This window comes from Monopterus albus, unplaced genomic scaffold (genome assembly GCF_001952655.1).
Source record: "Monopterus albus unplaced genomic scaffold, M_albus_1.0 scaffold35.1, whole genome shotgun sequence".
In the NCBI taxonomy this organism is placed as follows: Eukaryota; Metazoa; Chordata; class Actinopteri; order Synbranchiformes; family Synbranchidae; genus Monopterus; species Monopterus albus.
The window spans coordinates 951313-961289 of record NW_018127915.1 but is presented as its reverse complement, the minus strand read 5'-3'; the positions used below and the strand labels follow the sequence as shown (position 1 = coordinate 961289).

At 40.3% G+C, this 9977-nt stretch overlaps 1 long non-coding RNA gene across 1 annotated transcript in view; it reads left to right on the top strand.

The window, feature by feature from the left end:
* LOC109958921 (uncharacterized) overlaps nt 1–8729 on the top strand; it is an 11361-nt gene extending 2632 nt beyond the window's left edge. The window contains exons 3-4 of the long non-coding RNA XR_002274744.1: nt 7863–8036; nt 8373–8729. This is a non-coding gene — a long non-coding RNA (uncharacterized LOC109958921). The remainder of the gene's footprint in view (nt 1–7862; nt 8037–8372) is intronic.
* Nucleotides 8730–9977: the final 1248 nt, after the last annotated feature.

The following is a 9977-nucleotide window of genomic DNA, read 5'->3' as shown; positions in this document are numbered from 1 at the left end:
AAAAAGGCGGTGGCATCTTGTGAGCTGACTGTGCTTACCTTACTGTTCCCAATGGGCTAGGGCTAGAGGCTGATAGTACATCAGGCTAATCAGCAATGTAGGCTAATTACTTGTTGCTAAAGTTGTAGCTCATATGGGTTCAGATCACTGAAAATGTGTATATCTGTGTGTGGGGTGCGTGGGGGGGCAGATATGAATGAGTGCACCGCAGGTGCACAGCTATGTGAGCACTCATGTTTGATTAAAAATATCTAGCTTGATTGCAGCATACCAGAGGGAGACTGAGGTGTTAATTGGCTGTGTGTTTGTGTTTGTGTGTGTGTGTCTGTAAAATGTTTGCACATGGAGAATCACAGGGCTCAAATAACACAATTAAAGAATGCCTGCTGTGGATCAGTCTGCTCGACAGGATGCCACATGCACAAACACATATGCAAACATAGTACAACAGCACACCATGAACTGTTAATCATAACTGTTCTGGAAACCAGATGGTAAATCCTGATCTTTAACTTTGTAATGCGTAGATGGGTTTGTACTGTGTTTGTGTCAGTGGGTTTGAACGCAGCACTCAGACCCACCTAACCATGTTATAGCCAGTGATACAGAGGCAGAGGTGAGGTGAGAGCGGGAGATGATGAAGCTGGTCATGTACATGAGTGTGGTCGTGTGTGTCTCATCCCTGCTGACTCAAGCAATTATGATATAGAGCTATGAGACTTATTTGGGTATCTGGGGCAACCAATCAGATCTCTTATCTGCTAACTAACAAATATAGCCACATGCAGCACAGTTCCACCACCTCTTCTTTCCTTTCATGTCCCCTTCCCTATTTATCTTTATTCCTTCTCTTGCTGCCCTCTTTTAACTCTGTGATGTTATAAACATGGAGCATCATACTAGCAGTCTCTCGCCTTCGCGTTAAAATTTCATTAATTCTCGGTTCTTTCTGATAGCAGAAACAGTCAAATAGATAAAAACTGACATGACTAATACTCTGATAAACTAAGAAAAATGCAAACGTGTTCCAAAAATATGTCCTCTGCAAGGGAATCTGAGTGTTATTCCTTTTCATTTCATTCAGCCATACACTTATGTTTGAAACTCCTTGATGGTAACCTTTGGAGTTTTTGGACACCTGTGGTGCCAGATTTAGAAGCAGATCCCTTGTGTTTTGTGTGCTCCCAGCATGCACACGAGAACGCATAGGTAGAGAAACTCATATGTTAAAGGAAAGAAATACTAAATACAAAGCTATCTGTCAAAATGAAAACTGTAAAAGTTTAACTGTGAGAAATTCTAGTTGAGGTTTAGGTTCATAAAAACTGTCCAGAACAATGAAAACCAACTCTCCTTACATGAGTAAACAATGTCAGTTGCTCAGTTTGAAAATCAGGTTGTACTGCTAAATGATAGTCCTGCTTTGTTTTGAGTAGCTGGCCTTTGTAAATAGGAAGACTCTTGGTACCATGTATTCACAAGTGATTTGATTTAAAGGTGCAGACTGTAAGATCTAGAAGGATTTATTAGCAGAAATGGGCTCTAGTTTGCTTTTATAAATAAGTAGTCACCAGGAAAATGGTGTGGTCTTTCCCATATGGAAATCCTTGATGAGGGACAAATGTTTCCTGAAGGACGCCAAATTTGCCTGTTTTCTGCTGGACGGGTTATTTAGCCTAACAAGTAAAGTTAACCTAAATGCCAGTTTGTGTTTGATAGCTGTAGTTAGAACACACCCAGTGCTGGGTGTAAGATATATAAGCAAGGGAAACAAATGCATTAAAATAACCAAAGCTCAGTAGTTCTGGACAATCCTCAATACAGCTGTAATATGCATAAACAAGTAAGATGAATTTATGAAAGGTAACTAAAAGTGTGAGAAGTAACTAAAGCTTATAAAGTAACTAGAGTCTATAACACTCAAATCTTACATGGGTAACCGCTGTGATCAGGTGAGCCACCGTTAGCTTTTGCTTGGTCAAGTCAGTTGTATTTGTTTTCTGAGTGCGTAATTTGTCCTACATTTAGCGTAATCGCTGTGAAACAGCTGTGAGGCCTGTTTAACATAATGAGAGCTTTGCTGAACGCTGCGATCTACAACGTCACCACTAGATGTCACAAAATCTCATACACTGCACCTTTAAGATGAACCTGAAACTTGCCTTGAAAGTAAAACAGCTCTGCACTGGAGTTTACTTGCCAGTAATTAAATCATATGGAGTCTTTTTAAGTCAGTGATGCTGCCAGCTTGTTTTTATACCCTTTTCTCTGCCTTTCTCATTTTCTTTACTACCCCTCTTATGCTACACCCATATTTAGTCCTGTTTCCTTTTGGCTGATTTCATAACATCCCTCCTTCCTCCCTCACACACACAGACTTTAGTGTACTTCCACTAGAGCTGCTGTTAGCCCAGAAAAAATGCTTAGCCATGCTTTGCCAGCCTTGTTGTGTAACATCATCACACTGCCCCAACTCCAACTTGCCTCACAGTGATGGCACCCCTAGATGTGGATTTGTGTTTGCTGTGTATGTATATGGATGCTTTTGGGAGTTTGTGTGTGTGTGTATCCATGCAGTGATATCACCTGTTGTGCAACTTTTCTCTCCTATGTCCTAGTTTCTCTGTGACCATCCTTAGTGTTATCTTTATAAATGTCAGTGAAAACTGTATGGTTGTTTGTATATTTCTGCAAACATGTTTAAAATGTTTACATCTTTACAAATGCAAGGATGAACCTAATACTGTATGTGTATCCACTAACACTTGAAGGTGAAGAATTGTGTTGCATATTTATACCCCAAGCATCTAATGAAATGTATTAATTAACGCCAAAAAACATCCTCTTCACTGAAAACACTGATCAAAATGCTGAGTGTCTGTCACGCCCAGAGGCAATGTTCTGTAACTGATATTAACCTCTGACTTCAACGTGGAACGAGGATGTAAATATACAAATTTCTTCTGAGCATCAACTTTGTCTCCTATCAACAAGCCAAGCAAATGGTTTTTTCGCCAAGATTCAAAAAATCCACTCCAAAGTCACTGCATCATATCAAAAATGTATGATGTTATGATGCTTCATAGCATGAGAATAAATCCTAAGAGCACTGTTTTTGGAGATGCTGGATAGACCATAGGGTGAGGAGAATGAACCAGTTATGCCACAAACAATATCCACAAAACTCTTAAACATGTGCAGGTGCATGGATTTATGTGGGTATGTGTGTGCTTGCAAACCACGTGCGTATAGGTGCCCTGACTGCAGGATGTGTCTGAGTGTCTTAGTCTCTGCCATCCACCACTCTTCTAAATACATAGGGTACATGAATTCCATCGGACATGCAGAGAGAAAAGAGAGAGAGAGTAAAACAAGTTGTCTAAAATGAAATGAGTATTATGTACAGTAGCTTCTCTTTGTCTCTTCATATTTTCAGTGTAACATTGCATAATGACTAAAAAAAAGCCAAAAAGAGAGATGGAAGGACATCAGCAGCTCTTATTGAGAGCGAATGCATTGGCGCTGGTGATCCTTTGTAATGACTACCAATGTAGGCAGGGCTGAATCTCGCTACCTGTTAAAAATCTAATTTGCCGCCTTGTCGTCTTTACAGGGGGATTCAAATGGAACTCAATCGGATTTTCACTGTTTAGATAGCAATGAAGAGGTCAGGTCAGTGCCACACAAGTGGACAAAATCTGATTTGAACAGTCACTGTGAATCCTGCCAGGGAGGGTATGAGCTTCATTACAGGTTCCCTCCAGCATTTTTACCATGGAAGATGTGTCCAAAGTAACCCCCTCCCCCACTCTCCCCTCCATAGCAAATGCATTGGTGTGAGGGAGAGAACAGGACTGTAGAAGGGATCAATAAAATTACCAGGTCTGATATGTGCAAGGGAAAATGTCACTCACTGTGTTTTTGTGTGAGAGTTCCTGTTTTTGTGTACTCATGACAAGAGACTGACAATAACATCATCATTGCAGCTATTTTCTCTGTCTGCGTCTCCACAGACTGGTGTTACCGAGCTATCACTCCCTATCACATCACAAACCTCCCTCCTCCCCCTACACTTCCAGCTTCCATCTTCAGTGTCTACTTGGTACTGAGAAGGATCACGCTTTCTAGCAATACTCAACAGTGGATGAAGTACTCAAAACTATTTAAATGAAAGTACAAATACACAAACAAAATTTTACTCTAGTAAAAATGAAAGTACCACAGTGGCAAGTAAGCAAGTACATGACTTAAAATTTGCTTGAAGTATTAAAAGGCAATATGTTTCTCTGGACCAGTGCTGCTGTCCTGTATTACACTGAAAACAATACAGCAGCAGCTTATTTAATGATACCTCATCAATTTTACTGTATAAAATAAACACTCATTTCAGTTCTGATGCCTGCAACACATTCCAAAAGGGTTTGGACGGTTGCATTTGAGGGCCAGTAATGAGGTAAAACATTGAAATGATGATTCCGTTTGAAACGGGTGATGTCAACAGGAGAACTGTACTGTGCCCAAAGGAAGCTCTATGTCGACAGTGTCCTAAAGTCGACTGTTCTGGGCTCAGAGGCATCTGACATGGACCATCACACAGTGGAAATGTGTACTGTGGTCAGACGAATCAGGATTTCAGGTCTTTTTGGAAGGAATGGACACCGTGTGCTCCGGACCAAAGACAAAAGGACCATCCGGACTGTTGCCAGCAACAGGTCCAAGAGACGGGGCCTGTCATGGTCTGGTGTTGTGTCAGTGCCCAGGGCAAAGGTCACTTACACTTCTGTGATGGCTCCATTAATGCTGAACAACACAGAAAGATCGTGGAGCAACATATGCTGCCTTGAACGACATCTTTTCCAGGGACGCCCATGTATATTTCAACAAGACGATGCAAAACCTCATAGTGCCACATTACCAAGGCCTGGCTGTGGAGGGAAAGGGGGCAAATGCTGGACTGTCCTAACCCGTCCCCATTAGAGAATGTGTGGTGCATTTTGAAATGCAAATGGAATCAATGAAGACCCAGGACTGTTGCAGAAGAATGGGACAAAATGACACCTGACACATTTAATCACTTGGTGTCCTCAGTCCCTAAATGTCTTTTAAGTTGTGAAAAGGAACGAGAACATCACATTATTATTATTATTATCATCATTATTTGTTTTAATTATTGAACTAGAACACTTTTGTCTGTGGAGAGCTCTGCATAGTTAGTATTGGTAGAAGAATATATCCATGTGTTAGACAGCGTGCTTTTTTTCACATCTTCTATGACTGACAGGTGATTAAGGAAACTTTCAGTTTAAAATAAAGTACTTCTTATCTGAAACCACTTAACTGCACCACAGCGGTAATAAACATAAAACATTGCCAGTCTTGTGGCCCAGTGGAATCAGTTTTTTTATACTGTGCAAGGAAAAATGAAAGCTTCTTCTAAATGGAGGAAATGGAATACTTTTAACTCCAGCTTCTTTATCATCTTATACTGTACGTATTTATACTGTATCTCCAATCGCGCATTAGCTGACACAACCTAAAGGGCAACTGACAAAAACTCATTAAAAGTTGTGTCATTATCCCTTTAAACTTTCAAATGAAATGCCAGTTGTGAAAAGCAGCACTTATATATAAAGCAGTGATCACACAGCAGACGTGGACAGCACGAGAACATCCTTCCCATAATGAAAGCCGAGGAGCTGACAGAGAAAAGATACAGGCAGAAATAAAGAGATTAAAGACTATGAAAAATTATGAAAGAAAACCCATTGTCCAGAACTGTAGGTTTCAATTTAGTCTTGGGAGGTTGAACACTGTTACTTCAGTGCTCCCCTGCCCTTCACACCTCCCTTCCAATACTAGAGAGAAGTGCGCTTCACCACCTCTGCTCAAACCTAACCCTACTGACATGTTGGTGATATTAGAAAAGGAAGATAAAGGTGAGAAGAAGCTGTAGAAAGCACTGACAGTGACGGGTACAGAGACGGAGGTGAAACGACACAGCAGGAGAAATTCTTCACTTGCTCAGCTCATGGCCAGGTAATCGGTCTTCAACAGCAGCTGGCCAGTATTTAGTTATTAACACTTGCAGGAGGTAATAATACCATAAAACCCTACATATGTAAGACAAAAACCACAGCTGAATAATGAACTTAGCACAAAGTAGCTTAGGTTACAGCTCTTCTCATGGCTCATCATTAAGGAAACAGAAAAGTGATGTCTGTGCAGCCTAAGGCCCTTTTCAGACATGGACAGTTTGTTAAAACGACGGCTTTCTGTCATTCAGAGGTCAATTTTATATTGAAGAGTAAGGCTGACAATTTTTTTATGCTAATAGTATTTTCAACACCCCGCACACACAGACTCAAACCATCAGTAAATTGCCTCTATTCATGGTTAATGTCTGTCAGTCTTCAACTTGGATTATCTTATTTGTCTGTGCCAGAGAGCGCAGTTGTTGTTCAAAAACAATTAAAACCTCATCAATGAGACACACTGGGCGGCATGTTTCTTCATTAGGAAACACAAGACCTGCATAGTGAGCCCAAACTCCAAACAGCCATATCTTTTTACAGTTAGCATGAGAACTCGCTCTCCATTAGCTGCTCACACTTTCACAGGGATGCACAGTTGACTCTTGATTACTTCAGAAACTGTAAAAACTTATGTCTGTTTTGAACTTTAGGGGAAATATTTTAACCAATATGCGCATCTGGTGTTTCATAATGAAGAAACATGTCACCCAGTGCAGCGGCTTGTTTCACTGATGAGGTTTTAATTGTTTTTGAGCAAGGTCTGGTCTGTGGCACAGACAAATAAGATAATCCAGGTTGAAGACTGACAGATGTGAACTGTGACTAGAGGCAAACCACTGTTGGTTTTAGTCTATGTATGGGGATTGTTGAAAATACTATTAATAGAGAAAATGACCGACCTTATGCTTTAATGCTCCTCAAGGCTTCACTCAGACATACCCATGGCGGTGATGGAGAGAGTCATGGGATGCACACAGTGTACATACACGTGAGATTGTAATCCTGTGCATGCCTTCTTGTCAATGTGACTACTATATGTGCAGTTCAGACTTGTTGAAAGTAATACATAAATGTTACAACTTTTACAGAAGAGTCAGCTGCTCATTCAGATTTAAAGCTGTGATAAGACAGATTTTTAGACCTTTCGTGTCAGGTCAGATGTAGCTCACAAGCTTAACGTAGAAGTGTTAAATGGTTGTGATCCTCAGACTTGGAACAAAGGAAAGAGCAAGCTAAGACCACAGTTTGGAGTTAGAGTAATGGCTCAGGTTAGACTTCTGCTCTCCATGTTTTATTCCTCTAACAGCTCTGTATGGTTTTATCTTGTTCTTAAGCCCCTTTCAGACATGTTTTTTTTATTTGACTTTAATTCTACCAAGAGAACCTGACTGAGATTAAAAATATCTTTTACAAGAGTGTCCTGCACTCCTTTCCATTAATCTGATGGCATCTGAACTGTTGTCCAATCTGCCAGTTGCTAAGTAAATAAGATGTTTCATCCTATATAATAAACTTAGATCTAGGAAGCAGTGATCAGGCTGAGGTTAAATATCCACGCTTCAGATGCTCCTACAGATTAGAAAAGCAGAAAGAAATGAAAACAAGCAAATTCACAGGGGTGTGCCAGAAGCTGCTATGAAATTACATAAACCAATGTAAAACATTTATCTGTGCTTTGACCGAGCTCTTCTTTAAAGCTTTTTGAGCAAGAGTAAGAAAAATAAGTAATATTCACTTCCAAAATCCCCAAAGTACTTCTTTTAAAAAATGGAAGCCATGGTTTGCTGCAGCTTGTCTCATTTTAATTATAAAATGTATGATTTTCACAAGATTTTTTCAACTGACTGAATGGGTGGAAGCACATGGGACTGCCTTTCACAAAGTCTCAGCTTTCTCCACGGGATTCTGTTCCACTTTATCACACCCTCCCTTCTGTTGGTGAGGACTTGCAGACGTACAGAGGCTCCTTTGTGTGAGAGCAGTTTGGTGGAAGAAGGAAAGAAGGTAATTGGAAGTGGATTGGCCCTCCCAGCCAGTGTCTTCTCCTTTTGTCATTGCAACTGAGTAGGAAGTTTGGAGCAATGTAAGCAGCACAGAGACCTTCACATGATTCTTGTAAGATTGTAATGCACTGTAATTGTTTCCATATACTAAGTAGTATTTTACACCTTAAGTGCAGTCTGCTATATTGCACGCAGAGAAGCACTCAGGTGAAAAGAAGAAAGCTTTCTGCAAAACACATAAATCAAACTGAGACAACCTGAGGTGTCTTCCAAACTGGCGACTTACTTACAAGCAGCAAATGTTCTTTTCTGTAGGAACTGTTTGTTTGTCTTACAGTATCAAGAGAGGGGCGGTGACGGCGTGTGACAGCTCAGGTGGAACTTTTACAGCATCCTGCACCAAACTATTCTCAGCTGCTGTCCAGGGTGCTCGCTGAAGGGCAGGACGTCTGCTGCTGCCAAGCAACGGGGCACGATCGCCGCACTTTCTAAACGCTAATTTTGGACCTGTGTCGGTGTCACCCATGAGTATGTTTAGAATTTGTGTCAGCGCGACCACAAGACACCGATGTATAGCATGTTGGAGAAAGGGAAAACACAACTATGCATTTTTAAACTAGAAATATTTCCTTTTAAAATGCACCCTATTATAAGTATTGAAAATTACAATTTAAAAATTGTGTAAGTTTTTTGTTGCAGCTCATATGGAAAAATAAAAATACTATATATCTTTTTAAAAAGATTAATCTGTTTATTCAAAACTATTACTTTTACCTTTCATTCCAGCATGAATGCCAGTATGTTCATGAGAGAGGACAGCTCTCACATTTACCAAATGATTTGACTGTCACAATTTCCTAACTGCCCACAGACTCATTATTGACAGTAAATCTTCCATGTGTTGTGATCTTTTTAATTGCTAATTCATTATTAATCATTTTACTAGTAATCTGAATACCCCTGTCAATAAGATCATCAGGCTGGAGCTGTGAACAGAAAATAAGATAAGACAAGATAAAAACAGGACATAACTGATTGCAAACCAATAAAATCGTACAGTTATTTCTTAGCTCCAGTTTTGTGACGTACTGAAATTGTGCGCTCTTGATTACAATTAATCAAGACATTAAAGACAGTGGCTGAAAGAAAACTGGTCATTTGAGAAACCTAACTAAACTGTACTTGTTTAAAACTGAGACAAAACCTTCCCACATTTAGAAAGTCTTCACATCTTTAGTAAAGTAGCCCTGAGGTTTTTCTTTATTTCCATTTGTCCTCCATCCAAACAGACTTACTGCATACTGTTTATTCTATAGAGCAGGCACTTTGCACTTACTTAAAGCTACAGACAGCCAAAGGCTAAGCTAATGTAGACAGACTTATACGCATTAATAGTAAACACTGCTAGGATGTGAAACTATCTTCCATCCTGTGATGTTTTGCCTTTAACCTTGCTCTCGGGACAGATGTGTTTAGTCTTGGTTATCTATGTGTGTTTGTTAGCAGTGGTTGAGATTTGCCTTAACCTAAGAGTTGGAAAGAGAACGGGGTGAGCACATAGCCACTAGCTACAGTATGTCAGCAGTAATAACACCACAGAGGAAGAGACATAGAAACCTACAGATGCACGCTCGGCAGGCAGGGCCCTGTGCGTGCGTGTGTGTGCTGGAGATAATCAACTGTCATAAGGTTCAGTGGAATGTGAGCGCTGACCCTGTTTCACCTGGCTGTTCTTCAGCCTCATTCTCCTCTAGAAGCACTTTTGTAGGTCTTTTGTAACACTTGAGGGACACTTGACACTGGATCTCAGTTTCCCTGTCACTTTCACTTTGTCAACACTTTGCTGCTGTGCTGAATATTTTTTATCACATTTTCTCTGGAAACAAAAAATGTTGGCTCACACATTTTGATCATGTTTAGCATTCACCCACAAAGTCCATCT